This window comes from Calonectris borealis, chromosome 1, assembly GCF_964195595.1.
Source record: "Calonectris borealis chromosome 1, bCalBor7.hap1.2, whole genome shotgun sequence".
In the NCBI taxonomy this organism is placed as follows: Eukaryota; Metazoa; Chordata; class Aves; order Procellariiformes; family Procellariidae; genus Calonectris; species Calonectris borealis.
This window is the reverse complement of record NC_134312.1, coordinates 78227479-78240050: the sequence shown is the minus strand read 5'-3', so window position 1 is coordinate 78240050 and position 12572 is coordinate 78227479. Positions and strand designations below refer to the sequence as shown.

The 12572-nt window shown below is 45.7% G+C and overlaps 1 protein-coding gene across 1 annotated transcript in view; it reads right to left on the bottom strand.

Annotated features, from left to right (window-relative positions):
- The window catches only part of PRR5 (proline rich 5), a 93749-nt gene extending 82890 nt beyond the window's left edge, over positions 1–10859 (bottom strand). Inside the window, exons 1-2 of the mRNA XM_075161890.1 lie at positions 10716–10859; positions 10162–10244 (exon numbers count right to left, since the gene is read on the bottom strand). The gene's annotated coding sequence lies outside the window, so the exon portion shown is untranslated. The remainder of the gene's footprint in view (positions 1–10161; positions 10245–10715) is intronic.
- Between the last annotated feature and the right edge of the window lie 1713 nt (positions 10860–12572).

Sequence of the window (12572 nt, the reverse complement as noted above, 5' to 3'; positions counted from 1 at the left end):
GAAAAAGCTGTGCTTGTTTCTATTTGAATATAACTGTGGAACCAGAGGACTCTCCAGGCTCGGTATCCCCCGTACGAGGAAGGCTCTTCCCCCAAGAAGGTGTTAGCCAGACTGGCTCTTTAAAATAAACAGCTGGAATATCGCCCAAAGGGCCAAACACAAAGGGGTTTTGGTGGCTGAACCAGAATTAACTGAAATGAAGACCAGATTTCTGCTCTCCAGCAAGGATGGTGGCTTGACTCGGTGAGCTTTAAACTGCTTTTGCTTCAGGGAGACTTCACGTGGCCCAGGTTTTCCTGGGAGGGAGGAGAGAAAACTGGAAGGTCATTTCCCTTCTGTCCTCGTCCCCTGCTGCCACTGTCCCCCATTGCACAACCTTGCTGGAACAAGGCACAAGGTCGTAGCTGCATCAAGCCGTCTCGTGCCAAACGTCCATCTTCCACTTGCACTGCATTTCACTTAGGTGTACTGAGGTACAGCAGGGCTGGCAAATCTGAAGTTATTCCACGCATAGAGGCTGCAGTAAATATTTCCCTTGTATTTCTTCAAGTTTGCAGTATTTGCTCTTCCACTTAGTAGAAACTAAAAGCCCCCAACATGACCTACTATCCTAATTCACGTGGTCTTATCTTTTAGGCTGTTGCACAGCTCCATTCAGTAAAATCAGCAACAGATAAACATAACCCCAGAGAGTAATAGGTTTATTGTAGTAATTTACAGTTCTTAAATAGAAGAAACTGAAAAGTAATCGGAGGGGGTGGGGAAGAGGGAGGGATGGGAAATAGGACAGCACGCAAGACTTGGCTGTCAGCGCTGCAGGCATCGGCTACAGCATGAGATAGTTCCGTTTGCATGGAAAAGCCCCAAGGAAAAGGGCACTTGGTGCTGCCTATAGACCGGATCCACACCTAAAAACTCAATGCAAAATGAATCGATACCTTTAGCTACTCTAAACGCACAGGCGTTACTGACTTCTCCGTTCTTGTTCACATAAACCCTACACTTAGATTTCTTACTCGAGTGCTCTCCCAGAATTCGCTCAACTCCGTAACACGACAGCATAAGCCCCAGTTCATCACACCCCGCTCGGCAGCTACAAAGCAGGCCACGAGCACCGAGATTTGTTTGCAACAGCGCCGGACTCACCATTCCCAGATGCCTCCTGCCACCACCCAAAGCGCCACAATCCATTTGACTTCCTCTCGGTGGGTAGAAAACATAATAAATTAAGAACTAAACTGAGTGCTGGTCTGAGAGGGACCTGCATCGCTAGCACGCTAAAGGTTTTGTAATTTGTTTCCAAGGTAGTGGCTTTGCTGTAGAGTCAGCAAAACAACAAGGTGTTTTTAAAACATAAGCCAAGTGAGTCTCTCAAATTCCCCATGACTTTGGGCATCCTGACCAAGGGCACCACCATCTTTCAGCTTGATTCCAGCACACCATGCTGTGTTCCTCAGAGGTCAGAACTGCCTTCAAATTCCACTAAATCCATTGTTATTTCCTATTCTTTAATCTATCAGTTTAATAAAGCTGCTCCATTACTGTCTCATTTGTAGAGGCAGGTAGGAAACTGTGCAACACCGCAGATGCAGGAGTTTAAACAAAAAAAAAAGGCAGTGGGGGGAAGAACCTAAGCAAGTGGATTTTATTTGCTTATATCTGGGATCTCTGAATGCGTGCACGGAGCTGCTGGGGCCAGCCACAGGAGTAGCAAAGCTCCCTGTGCCCCTCCAGGAGGAGTTCTCCTAATCACTGTGGCCATGCCAAACCCCAGCACGCCTCTAGACTTTATATGGGATCACACAGTGGTAGAGAGTTGGGTCATACCCAAAGATCAAACCACAGGGGATCCTGCCCCATGTCATGTAAATATTGCTCAGTAGGACTCGTGGATAAAAAGCCATTCTGAGCTCTTCAGGACTCTGCCAGATACATCTCACCAGGCTTTGGAAAGCTCAGGTTGAAAGAGTAGGAATCTCAATAGATATGTCAGCCGTTTCATTGTTCTTCACGACTATGTAGCATTCCTCACGTTCCCTATGAGAGCATGAAGCAAGGAGCCTTAAAGGGTACGTCCTAGCCGTGTAAAGCCGTGTCCATCCTTCCTAGCACCTGCTGGTGATGGGATCACCACACAGAAGCCATCCAGAGTCTGTCTGGACATGCCTTCTCCTGGATCAGAAGAATAGCAAGCCCCATACGCTTTTTCCACCAGCTGCACCAATACAAGAACGGCATCATCTAGTACCTGGCGTATCTTTCCAGGAGCCACATTCCACGTAATGCCTCATACAAGCTTACACGGGGCACTAGAGACGACACATTGCAAAATGTGCAGAGCAGTGGCTTCTGTTTTAAGAGCAGCAGGTCAGCCTTCATGCTCGGTCTGTTAAACATCATGCGTCTGCACGTGTATCTATATATGTCTGTGTACGTGTAAGCACCTGTATGGAAAACCAAAGGAAAAAGAAGGAATGCTTAGAAAAGAGCCTAGTTCCGTTAACTGCCCTCTGACATCCTCAGGCTCTGCCTCTAAACCTCTGCTGCCCACAAAATCACGCTCCAGGCTGTAGCCTTCAAAGGGTACAGAGTGCTCCACATATGGTAGTTTGCGCTCAGCAATGCAACAATTTGTAATTTCAATGTGCTTTTATCGCTCTTCCTGCCATCCCAGATTTTAGGACCTGCAAGGAACCTCTCTAGTTTTTGTGGGAGAAGCAGAACATCCTTCTTCACAGGATAATGTGATAATAGAATATCTTCATTTTTAGTAGTGGTTTTCTTCTCCCGTTGTTCAACACTGAATAGAGAAGCTGTTGAAAGAAGGCAAGCAGAGAAGATGGACAATAGGAGGGGCACACTCGCCTAAGCATTCATTAGCCCATTTGCTTGAATGAGAGGAAAAGCAAGGCAAAGAGAGGAAAGAGCATCACATTTTTGCCTAAGCATACGGATGAAAGGTAGGCTTTATACACTTAAATTCTTTACAGCTTCCAAGGCTTCTTTTCGCAATAGTGGTGCTCAGTTTTCAATTGTTTTCCCTAAGCTGGAGATAGACTTTCTAGGATATCTAAATGCTGCTAAAATGGCAACTGAGAGTCTGGAGAGGTCTGAGTACAGATCAATTAAGAGGAATCTCCCTCATTTAGTCATAAAAAGAAAGTGTTGATGTAGAGGGCAGGGACTACGCTTTGATTTGTGTTTGTACTCTGCCTAGCAAAAGGTGGTCTTAGTTCCTCAACCCAAGGGTTTAAAGGCAGGGGGAAAAAAAAAAATCAAATCACCAATAAACAATAGATACTAAGGCAGATAAATGGGGGACTGGAACTATTTGTTAAATAAGCATGACTAAGGCCACCAGAATTAGCACCTACAGGACTTTCCATATGCTACAAAATAATTATGAGGGCCAGGATTAAAATGTGAATGATCGAGAAACCTTCATGGGAATTCAAGAAAGACCTCGATGTATTCAGAGGAAGAGAATAGCTCCGCAATTCAGTTGCATCTCTCATTAAACATTGTGAAAAACTCCATGAAAGGGAAATGAAGTTAATTGAATTTAAATCAGCTAATAAATATTCTTTTGGATACTTTTTTCCCGTCAAAAGAGCAAAAAGGGATGATGCCAGTAATGTATTATCCATGTTAAAAACTTGACCTTAAAGACAGCAAAAGAAAGAGGAATTTACTGTACATGAGTACGCTAAGCATAAATCTTGCATCTTGTTCCTGGCTGGGACCATTCTTCAAATTAAGTCTTCTTTGAGAAACTTTGAGAAATCCTTGATCACTGTAACAAGGTATATCCAGTGCTGTAGATGGGAAAAAATTATCTTCTAACCTCCATTAGTGTTTTCTGTCCTGTCTGTATAATCGCAGACAATTCTGGTAGTCATACAAACACATACTTAAGCCTGAGTATCCCCAGGAAATTGTTTAATAATGATAAATGAACAAAAGTCATGCAGAATAAAATGGAAAATCGAGTCATGCTGGAATTATACACTACAGAATTAATTTGGGAAGCATGCTGTAATGCCAAATTTGATCCATGCAAGTGAATCTCAAGTTTTGGCCAACATCTGGCTTCTTATCTGAACTTTCCAAGCTGCTTCTCAGTTATACAAAACTGGCTTGGATATTTTATGAGAACAAGCGCTCTCTCAAATTTTCCAATGCTTTCTATCTTCAGGGATGCCAGAATTACCACAAGAATGTCTTTTTCCTGGCACTTTGGATTGGACTGATTCAGACCTCACTGATAGGATACACTAAAGGATAATTTATACCAGGAACAATGCTTTATTTAGGAGTGGAGGTTTTGTTATGCCAAGCCAACCCAATCAGCTGTTTAGTCTGATAACCTGCTGACAGTGGCCTTTGCCTAGTCCTCCAGAGCAAAAATTTTAAAAAATTTTAAAAACCCCAGAACAGAATAAACCCACCACAAAACCCAGCAAAACAAACAAGCAAAACCATGACCACAAAGTCATGGTAACCACCAGTGGAGCAGTCAGGAGTGAATCAAGACTCTCTGTGTGTAATTAGTGCCTGTACTTTAAAAAGTAATTGATATTATAAACCCAAATCACACCTATAATGCAGACAGCAGTGGGTGTTCCTCTTATAGAGACAATTGGATGTGAAATTAATTTACTCAGTGGAATCAATGAAAATCACCAATTCAACCCGTTTGCTGGTATTTGTCTACATCAACATATAAACAGTTAATCAAAGGAAGAGAAGTGGCCCTCCATTCTTCCTGCAGAGAGCCCTGAAAGAATATTTTACAGAAAGAAAAATTAATATAGTGGTGAAAAGCAAACCAGCAGTACTGGCTTACGGAAGGGCTGGATGAGCAAATCCAAGCTGGGTTGATGCACTTTCTGGAACACTGCTTAACTTCTCTCAGCTTTCTGATTTCCTCTGCAAGCAAGACAACAAAATTTCATAGTTTCTTTTCTTCTGACTTTCCACTTCAAATGGACAACGCAGGAAGCAAAAACCTGGTACCAAGTCACCAGACGAGGAAATTTTGGGACTCAAGTTACGCTTAATTCAAGGAGAGTCATCCTTAAGCCAGTGTTGTAAATGTTAGTCAATGTTTTCCCTGCCTGCCCTCCAATAAACCAGTCATGCTGAAGACAGCCAAACTGTCTCCAATTTTTAAAGCAGCCACTATGAATCAGAATAAAAACATTCCTCCCTATCTAGCAACAACATACCATCTTGGAGCACTTATAACTCCACCTGTTCTGCAGTAAGAGCATGTCTAATTTATAGATTTTGTCAGAAAATTGTCTGGTTTATTCTGGGATACAAGAAGAAATCCAGTGGAGGAAAGATTATATGTTAAGACATCAAACCACCCGGGAGAGGTACATTATCATACTATCATACATCACACTATTCAGTGGTCTCTTTAATCAGACTTTTCATGAACTGACCCACCTCGTATCTGAAGAGAGGAATGGGACAATATCACTAGGGTACAGTAACACCATAAAACTAATTAAGTTCAAAACTGCAACCTCTTTATATTCTTGGAACCACATTCTAAAAAATACCTTAATCCCAAAGAAATTGATTAAATCCAAACATAAGCAAACATGAGATCTTGGACTGAAGAACTGCTGGAGCTGATCCAAAGCAGCAGTCTCTCCCCCGACTGTGGTGCATTTTGGATCTCGGCCCTCGGCCCTTCTAATCGGTTTGTGCATCACAAACCAGCAGCAGAGCTGCACACCCCTCTGAAGTTGCTCTTCACATTTCGGCAAGTACACAATGTTGTATCTATTACAGGACTCGGCAAAGAAAGAGCTAAGTACTGTCCAAGAATATCCTTCCTCCCCTCCCCCCCCCCAATAACAGCTGGAACTTAAAGCAGGAAAACATCCCGACCCTGTTGCTTTCTAGCTTTTCCTCAAGAGGAGAATTCACCATGGGTCCAAGGACACAAAATAACAGAGTCAAGCAACATTTCTAGCCCAGCCTGCTGTGCTCACTACAGGAAAATGCCTTCCATCACATCCCTCCTCCCATCCTCCCTCAGCGTGTGACCAGAAAGGCACATGAGATGCTATAGCATTTGTTTTACGGAATAATGGCATGCATTTCAGCTGCCAGCAAGGTAAGTGTTCATCTATTTCCTGGATCACAGGCTCCTATGAACTAAAGATGGAATAAGATCTATTAATTCATCCAGTCCATCTCCCTCCCTATCAGCACCTAATCCAAGCTAGCAGAGAATGACTCTGTTCCTTCCAGCAGACCACACAGGGGAGTTCAGAAGTTGACTCCCAGCAGAGGAGTTGGCCTGCTAACTTACGAGCCTTGTTTCTAAAACCTCCACCCTAATCCCCAGGCAGGGGAGATGTGACCCTGAGCTGCCAGCCCTGCAGAACATTTTCCAGGGCTCTCTATGAGTTTTACAAAACCCCAACCAACAATGCTACCAGCGTTTTTCATGGAAGATTATTTAGCTTCATTCCCTAGAGAAGCTTTTCTTGATGTTCAAGTTACCTTCTCTTTTGCAGCCCACTGAGTCTAGTTGTACCCTCTTGCAAAGGTTAAGTGATTCTCTCTTGACTACCTACACCTGAAATTGTTGATATCTTTGCTTCTTAGATAATCTATCTATATTAACCATTTTTAATCATTCCTCAGAAATCAGTCCCTTTGCTTTTTCCCCTCCCTCTCAAACTTTCAAAGGGCAGGTGTCCTATATTTAAGCCAGGGAGCCAGATGCATCCACACTGCACACGTAAAGCCTGTTATTCTTCCATTCAGAACCGGGATATCACAGACAACTGAGCTGCCTTGTATTACTGCTTCACTGCAGCAAACATGCCTGACCACAGCCCCTTGATTTGTTCCAGCCCTGTGACTTCGCATGTGCTCTTTCACACCCAATACACACATTAAACCATCATTCATTTTATTTTCCTGTTTCCATCCCTCAGTCTCCTCAGATTGTTCTGCGCCGTCAGTCTGTCTGCAGAGGGACGGTTCATTGCCAATAACTGCAGGCACCCAAGTTTTACACATGAAAAGGTAAAACCCACCGAGCTCTTCTGATGCCTTTCATGTTCCTTCCTCAGTTGTCATCATCCTGGCTTCTACATCACACCACCACTGAGCATAAACACATTTTATTCTTGTACAGGAGATGCATAACCAAGTTCCCCAAAAGGGCTGCTGCTTTGGCTGCTCGCACAAGCGGCATAAAGGGTACCTCCCCCTGGTGATACCCAGTATCTTTCAGATCACTACTGCGCCCTGAACCACTCATCAGTCTCCCAAGCAGAATGAATTTCAGCCTAAGCATCACGCGGGTGTATATTGTGGCTAGGTGATGGCCAGGAAGGGATTTGGGGTTTACAGTTCCTCTGAGTCTTCCAGCAGCCACAGGGTAATGTGACAGAAAGTAAACATCTTTCAAGTGAAAATAGCTCGGAATAAAATTGATGTCCCTTTTTTTTTCCCTGCACCTGTCTTTGTTTCGGATCCATGATCATTACAAGAAACAATCTTCAACTCAATCGTCTGAGTGAGGGGATGCCTGGCATCATTATGTGGCGTTTTCTGAGTTAGCTGTCAGGTTTTGTTTAGCATTCTGCACCGGCCCTACAGTTTGACTTGCCTGGAAATTTTAAATGCAAATGTATTTGCAGAGTGGCATGAGAACAATATCAGAATTTTACCTCACACCACAGCTCCTTGCTCAGCTCCATTCGACTCCCTTTTCCTCCCTGCCATATACACAGATTTCGCAGCTACCAAGAAAAAGGCTTAAACAAGAAAATCTTTACCCATTATTTTTCCTATTGAAAGACATTCCCTGGCCCTTCTGCTTCAACAGACCTAAACCACAGTTTAAACAATGCTTTAAAATTGCTTAAGACTCCAACTTGAGGCGTAGAGCAGGCACGCCATTTCTTTAATAGCAGGGAATAACAGTATTTAATTCAAATCATCCCCATACAGTATTTTCCATCTTCCAAGGGCTAGATACGCACTAGCTAATTAATCACTGTGTTCTCCACACCTCAAACTCGCCAGTCTTATCCTAAGAAACCAGGGGGAAAGCAAACACCACCGTGAGGACGTGCTTCTGGACAAGCATTTGTCATTTTCTCCTCTTCTTTGTGCTCAGTGTCAATGGGTCCCGGGCCACAGATGTAGGCAGATAATTACCAGCTCTTATAATTCAACAGTTCCTTGAGAGGCTGCGGCTGGGGCTATCAGAGACAAATTTTCCATTGACCTTAATATGAAAGCATTTTTCTAGCAGTGATGTCGAAACACTGCTAAATGATCACAACCAGACCTAAGAGCTTTCCTTCTGGCGCAAGGATGCTCTTGCCCGTGCGTGGGACCAACCACTTGTGCAAACCTAGGCACAACCTGAATGTAGCGCAGCAGTTTGCGCTGAGCTACATGAGATCAGAATACGTTCCAGAAATTATAGTGCCACTATTGCGCAGCAAGAAAAGCTTCAATTTTCCCTTTAAAGAACAGCTTTTTGGTTTGCATTTGTGGTTTATTATCAAACGCACACGTAAGAGTGATACTTTAGAGGAAAAGAAAAAAGTAGGCCAGAAGGTCAGCCAGTACGAATGGTCAGAGCCTCCAGCTCTGGACCAATCTACCTTGTTGCAGTTAATATCCATTACAATATTTAACTCTATTGTTGAGACGGGAAATACTATTTTTGGACATTACCTATTATTTTTGTTCAAAGATTAAGTGCCACTTACAGTTCTATTATCGATCTTGCATTTTAATATGTGTATTTATGGAGCTGTTCATTAATCCCACTGGCTTCTACATTAAAAAAAAAAAACTAAAGTCATTTTACTGGCTTGCTTTATTGTGGCTACATTTTACAACTATAACTCTATCTGCCATAAAAATTAAAAGGAAAAGCCTCTAGAATGGAAATTGGGGAGGTATGACTGTAACCCAAGGATCAGATTCTTTGAAGTGGCTCAGGGCTTGATTTTCTTAAGTGTTGAAAGACTCAGAACTTGGCTTACACAGATACATTTCCCTCAAGGTCCCCCAAAGAACTTTGGATACAAAGGTTTGAGAACTAACAAGAATGAACTGAAAATCTAGAAATTTACTCTGGAGCCTAAACACAAGCCTAGGAGTGTTCAAAATCTGGCTCTGTCTTGGGTGATGAGTACTTTTGGAAATTCCTCTTACACTGTCTCCTTTGCAGTGCCTTTTCTACTGCATATCCACTGGGAACGCGTCTTAATTCCATATTCCTTCCAGAGTCTTCCCCTAATTAGATTATTAACGAGAAAAAGAAAGATGAAGCATTAAGTTATTCAATCAATGGTGTATATTATAAATACGAAATCCCTGTCAATACATGTTTCATAGTAAGTCACATATTAATAGAATACCATAGAGAAACTAGAGTTACATGCAATATTCAGCTGACTCCCAGAACTAAGTTTTAAATACGCTATTCTTTGGCTACGGGAGAAGTTATGAACAAAGAAGAGTTTTGCCAGGCAGCACCACAGCTCTACATCCAACTACGCCCTAGACACCAAGTGTGTCCATTATTCTATAGCCGGCCTATATCGAACTATTTCCTTTATTCAAATTGTAAGAAAGCTGCCTAATCATCACCTACCATTCCTCTCTCTCCCAAAAGCAAACAGGCGTGTGAGACAGAAGAAATGAAAAGCACTTATTTTAAATGAAGCATCAAAATTTAGTTTTAGACCTATCTTTCCATTATTAATCAACATGCTGGTAAACGCAAAAACTGATTGTTTCCTGTAATTTAAAATGAAATGCTTAAAAATACGCTGGCTGGAAATGATGAACATTCGAAAAGCTAAATCATTTCCTCAATCCTTTTTCTAAGGCTGTCTCTCTTGTTGCTTCTACAATATTAAAACACTGGCATACTTCCAGCTTAATATATTCTTGAAGAAAACGAAGACACCGGACCTTTACCAACGATCACTTACAAGCTGCCAAAATTAACAGCGACTGCACGCACACACAAAAAAATTGAAACGGACAAGCCCATCTTCTGCAAAAGCCATCAGAGATTATACACTTCAGGGTGGAAACATGCAAAATCATTCTGCAAAAAAAAAAAAATATCTTACTCATGCATATAGATCTTACTTGTGTGAATAAGGCTTACAGCAGTCAACCCACAGGAATCACATTTAGAGTCAACTCCAGTTACCTGAGAGCGCTATTTCAGACTGTAAAAAAAAAAAAAAAAAAGAGATGCGTCTGCACAAATACTCATTTAACATTCATGTAGTGTGCAAAAACTGCGAGCCTGGGGTCTAGAATTAGCAGAAATCATCTGAACGGCTACGAGGGCTGTTATTTTATCGCACTTCACAGGCATAAACAAAGCCGGGAGCCCCCCTCAGACCACGGGGACCGTTCCTCCGCCTCACTAGACACCCCCGGCTTCCCACCGCCGCACGGCCCCTGGCTGCCCAGAGGGGTCCCCGGAGCCGCTCCCCAAGCCCCCACCCGCCAGGGGACACGCCGCACCACCCCCGCAGGCGCCGTGTCCGCCGGGGGGACGGGGACAGACCCACTTTCCCTTCCCCAGTTTTCTGGGGCGAGCCCCAGGCTGGGCACAGACCCGGCGGCGGCGGCAGCGCCCGGTCTCCCCAGCCACCCGCAGGTGCCGGCCCCGCCGCCGCCCCCCCACTCACCGTGCGTGACCCCGGCCGGCGCCGCCGAGGGAGGGAGCCGGGGACCCAGCCCTGCCGAGCGGGGTGGGGGGCGGTCCGGCGGCCCCGCAGCGCAGAGCGGCCGGTGCCGGTGTTGCCGCCCGGGGCAGCGGCGCGATGCACAATGCGCGGCCGCGGGAGCCGCGCCGGCGGAGCGGGGCGGGGCGGGGCGGGGCGGGGCGGAGAGAGCCGGGGCGGGGCGGGGGGGGTCGCGGCAGGCGCCTCGCCGCCGGGAGGAAGCCAAAGGGAAAACAAAACCTCAAAAACCCCAAATCCACCAAGCCCCACCCCGGCCGCGGACCGGCGGGGAGCCCCGAGCCCTCCTCCCCGCTGCGGCTCCGCCTCTCTGTCGCTGTGCCCAGCCTGGCTCCGCAGCCCCCTCCCCCGGGGATGAACGGACGCCCCTTCCGCGGCGGGGTCCCTCGGCGCCGGGTCGGGCTCGGTCCCCGCGGCCTCTCGCCAAGTCGGACCCGGGCGGGGCCCCAGTGTGTGTATGGGCAGCCCCTTCCCTCCCCGCCCGCGGCTGCTCGGTGGGCAGGGTCCCCCCGGTCCCCGCCGCCCGGGAGCGGGGCTTGGCGGCGGGTAACCGCGAGTGCCGGCGCTGGCTGGTAGCCGAGCGGCGGCCGGTTTGGGGCAGCTCAGCGCTGAGCTCGTTCGTGCTGCCTCCGAGCTGTTTTGCGGAAGAACCGCCGAGGCGCAGCCTGGCTGATGAGCCCCCTCTCCGCTCCAGCGAGCTGCCGGATTGCGGCTGCTGAAGGGGAAGAAAAGGGAACAGTACGCAGGCAGCGAATCCAACCTTTAATTCCTGCCAGAAAGGGGCAGATTGAGGCAGGAGTTTGATGGAGGCAGGAGTACAAACGAGCCCGTCCACGGGTGTCAAGAGAAGGTATCATTTCTCGAGGAGAGCCGATGCTGCTCCAGGCGCCCCGGTGCCGGAGAAGCTGGAAGCCCACTGGGAAGCATCACGCCTTGTGCCAGGCATCGGCCCAAGGACTCGCGTGTGCAGAGGTCCTGGGTGAGGGTTTCGCTGGAGCATGAAATCCCGTGCAGAGATAGCGTAATGCTGGCTGAAGTTTGCTTTATGGCTGTGTATCAATCAAAACCTGCGGTTTTGCCTGGTCTGTAGTTGGTAGTTTTGATCTGAGTTATGGGATTTAAAGTACACCCTGCAGGGATTTAAACCAAAGGAAGTTTTATACAAATCAATTCCACCACAAGTTTCAGCCACATCAAATCGTAGTTCGTTTGGGGTATCTGGCAGGCACGCTGCTCTTGTTTCCTACCTGCTTTGGCTGTCCCGCCTGAGGGAATGACAGTGCCAAGAAGCAGACTCAAATAATGGCTGTGTTTGGGTTTTAATGCCACAACATCATGTCACAGTACCGTAGGCTTCAAATACAGTACCGTAGGCTTCAAAATATGTGGTCCCCTGATCTCAGAAGGGGCTGCTTATGCTTCGCTTTCTTCCTGTTTCAGTGGAAGCTGGACATCAGTGACTGTATTGATTTGATCCAGTATGTATTCAGACTATAATTACTTTGCATGGTAACACTAGATGAAGGAATCTAATAGAGGAGAAGTAAGGATCATAAAACGGAGTCCTCCTTTGCAGTGTTCAGGGGAAATTGTTACACTTTAAAAGCAATTAATAAAGTACACCGTTGCGTGTTTTCTGACTGCAAAGACAACAACAGCAGTGCATGAGTTGTCACTGGGTATATTTATACCTGCAGAACTCATGGTGTCTTTTGCTATTAAATGGTGAAACAATCAAGTTCATGACTAAGTAGTCCAAGAGTCATGTAACCTATAAAACTATACTCCTGCATAGAAGAAAGC